The following is a 3500-nucleotide window of genomic DNA, read 5'->3' on the forward strand; positions in this document are numbered from 1 at the left end:
AGGGGTTGAGGGCTGTATCATTCAGTTTAAGATTGAAGCATAAACAAATATAACTTCACTGGAATGAATTAAAAACAATCGGTAGAGCTGTGAAATAGGAGCTTAATTACCAGGAGCAGCTAACAGGCAGCAGAATTGCAGAACAAAGGATAGCCTGACTGGTGGAACATCAAGAACATTAAAAAGAAAGAGAGTAGAAGACACGAAGTAGATTATAATGGACCATGAAGTCGACTAACTCCCTTACCGCTGCCTGACAGGCAAAGCTGCACTGCTAGGCAGTTGTTTTTTAACTCTGGGTGGACTAGGAATCCAAGTGCACCCCCCTGGATCCACCTCTGTAAAGTAGAAGAGAAAACAAAAGGGACCCCAAAACACAGTAAAAGAGTGAATACCACTACAGAGCACCTTTTCTGCAGACATCATTACTAGTTTGACATTTAGCACACCCCAATAGTCTCCTATATCGCATGTCCTATAGTCTATTCATAGTATCTGAGAAAGTAGGCTATTGCCTGTGAAAGCTTATGCTCTCTTGCATAAGCGGTGGAAGACAGGGGCTAATGGGGCTTAGCACCCCCAAACGCAGGGCAGCCTGGCCGAGGGTTTCCGTCAGCTGCAGCAGAGGTGGGGAGGGAGTGGGCTGGGGCTGGGGCTAGGGGACGGGTAGGCACTGCACAGCCAGCAGGACATGGGACCAAACTGTGAGCAGCTTGTCCAGGAGGCATGGTTCCTGCTGCTACGTGAATCCCAGGAGGCATGGGAGCACATGCTCCTGGATCTGTGTGGGGCAGGGCAGGCTGCTGTTGCAGGCTGGGGTCAGGGCTGCGCCAGGCTCTTCCTGGCAGGGGGGGCTGGCCTGAGTTGCTCTTGGGGCAGGTGGTAGCAGTGCTGTGAGGGGGATATGGAGGGGGGGTGCTGCAACCACCCCAAAATTCACTATAGCCCCCACTGACTCCCCTCCCAGCACCACCACTGCTGGTCCCAAGTGCAGCCTGGGCCAGCCCCCACTACAGGAAGAGCCTGGCGCAGCCCTGGCCCCAGCCTGCAGCAGCCCATACAGATCCAGGGGCACATGCCCCGCAGGCCTCCCGGGACGCATGCAGCAACAGGAGCTGCCACCTCCTCCCCATGCCCCCCTACCCCCCTGGACAAGTTACAGCTTCATCCTGTGCCTTGCCCCACCCCACTCCGGCTGAGCAGGGCCTGTGTGTACTCAGCCCCCACCCAAATGTTTTTCTCCCTCTGCCTATGCCTTCCTTGCTATAAACAGGTGTAGCATTTCTCCAAGGAGAAAGCCTGTTGTCTTGGGATCCCACTTCAAGTACCTGTGAGGTATGTGAAATAAATGCACTAACACTTTTTCCCCCAGGAACAAGTTAATTCAGGTTACTTACCAGTCATTCCAGGGGCAAGCCTGTTAGGCTATGTATTCTCTCTGGCCGCAGGGCAGAGAGAATGCAGAATGCAGTTTGGAAGGGCTATAAATCTCCTCTTTAACTCAAGTCAGATCAAAATCACCCTAAATGGGACATCTGTTGCAGCATCTGAACCAGTTAGTCTTTAAGGTGCTTTGCTGACCTGCCCTCCACCTATATCCCAGATATTCAACTAGTGTTCATGACCTAGCCCAGAAGGGTCTTTCTCATATTTATCTGGGCCTTGAAACCTTACAGCATGCAACTGGCGATGACCAAGATACAGTATTGCCAACCCCACCATGTCAAAAATCATGAGACAAACTCTTAAAAATCAAGATATTTGGAATGTAAATCATGAGATGCTATTTTTGAAGTGTGTGTGTGGGAGGAGGGGTTATCTGTAAAGGTGTGGGGGTGTGTGTGGGGGGTTTAGAGCCTGGGGAGGGGGTGTCCCCACACACCCTGGCAGGATGCAGGGTACTGTAGGTCATGAGTGAGGGGCAGCAGCAGGGCTGGGGTAGCTGTAGGAGTGAGGGACAGACACACACACACAGACAGACAGCTGCCCACGGCTCTGTTGCATGACTCTCCCCAGCCCTGGGGCCCCATTCACCCCAGCTCTGCCCCACTCTCTCCCTCACCATGGGGTCCTCCATCTGCCCCTCCTGCCCCTTCCCTCAATCCCTGCCCCTTCCCCTCCACAGATGTACCATGTTAGTGCTCTCTACATATGCCAAAAGAAAAAAATCCCAAGATTTCATTTCTCTATCAGGAGATCATGAGTCAGAGTTAATTTGACTTGGAAATTAGGAGTCTCATGATTTTTCATGAGTTGGCATTACCGCAAACACCTGCATATTTTTGTTTTTTGGATCCATCATAATTTACAGATTTAACTTTTCTAATGATATGGCTTATTTTAAAAGTTGTTTTCTCAGCATGTGGGTTAAATAAATTCGTTTTATTAAATAAAAAAAGAGCTCGGGAAAAAATGCTATCAGATTCAGCAGTAAGGCTCCCCCACACATTGAGCTCTGGGCTTTCAGATCTCTCAGGCCCCTGCAACTATTACTGGTTATGTATATCTACCACTAGAGGGGGGTCTCAATACACACTTTGCCAGAATTACATAACCATTCACTATCTGGATACCTATAACCATTCTCTAATATTAGAGATTTGGACTCTATTCTGCCTCTAGAAGGGCAAGAGGGTGATAGTGACTAGCTGGAGGCTACCCCAAGTGCACACATTTTGCATATTCTCTCTGAAAGCCTGAGTGAATAAGGCCTGATAACATTTGCTTGTCATACAAGTGACCTGGATTCTATTCCCAGTTCTGCCTGAAGTGACTCTTGATACGGTTTCTGTTAACTTATTTATAAAACAGAGGAGGGCTTCTATCAGCATCATAAAGGAACGTAGAATCCTTACAGAGTGAATGCCACCCAGTTCGCATCCTTACAGAGTGAATGCCACCAGAAATCAATCTTTGTCTGTCATCCTCTTTGGCATCATTTCGGAGGCTTGGGCAGCCCTGTGATGACTGCCCTTGCAGAGGCATTTCTTGATGGATGCACGAGGCCTTCTCATCCCTGCTTCCTGAAGGGAGCCAGGGCAATGATGTACTGCACGGGACCGTAGGGAGCAACGGATCTAGGAAATTTATGCTTTCTTAGCTCCAAGCTCAGTGCATTATCTTCCCTTCTGTCCCACAGTACCTGCCCAAGCTGCCTGTTTCTCTCCATTTCTGCAGCACTCTCTGCCTTTGCGGATTCTGACAGCCAAAAGGTGGACGGCCTCCTGCAAAACAGGCAAGCTCTGGGAAGGGAAGGGGAAAAAAAAAGAAAGGAAGGGAGAGAGAGAGAGATCTGTGGAAGGGATTGAGAAGCACCATCTGGTGATGCCATGTGAGATACCCCTGCTCTGAGCCTGGTGAAATTACAGTCCAGGAAATTCCCCAAACCAGGCAGGACTGCGGGGGGAGTCATTGTGCTGAGTGCCAGGGAAGGCCAGGGGCCAGGGGCAGCGCAAGGAGAGCGGAGAAGGGAGAGAAAGGAAAGGGAAGATTTATTCGGG

Source organism: Gavialis gangeticus, unplaced genomic scaffold (genome assembly GCF_001723915.1).
Source record: "Gavialis gangeticus isolate Ggan-Ray unplaced genomic scaffold, GavGan_comp1, whole genome shotgun sequence".
NCBI classification, from domain to species: Eukaryota; Metazoa; Chordata; order Crocodylia; family Gavialidae; genus Gavialis; species Gavialis gangeticus.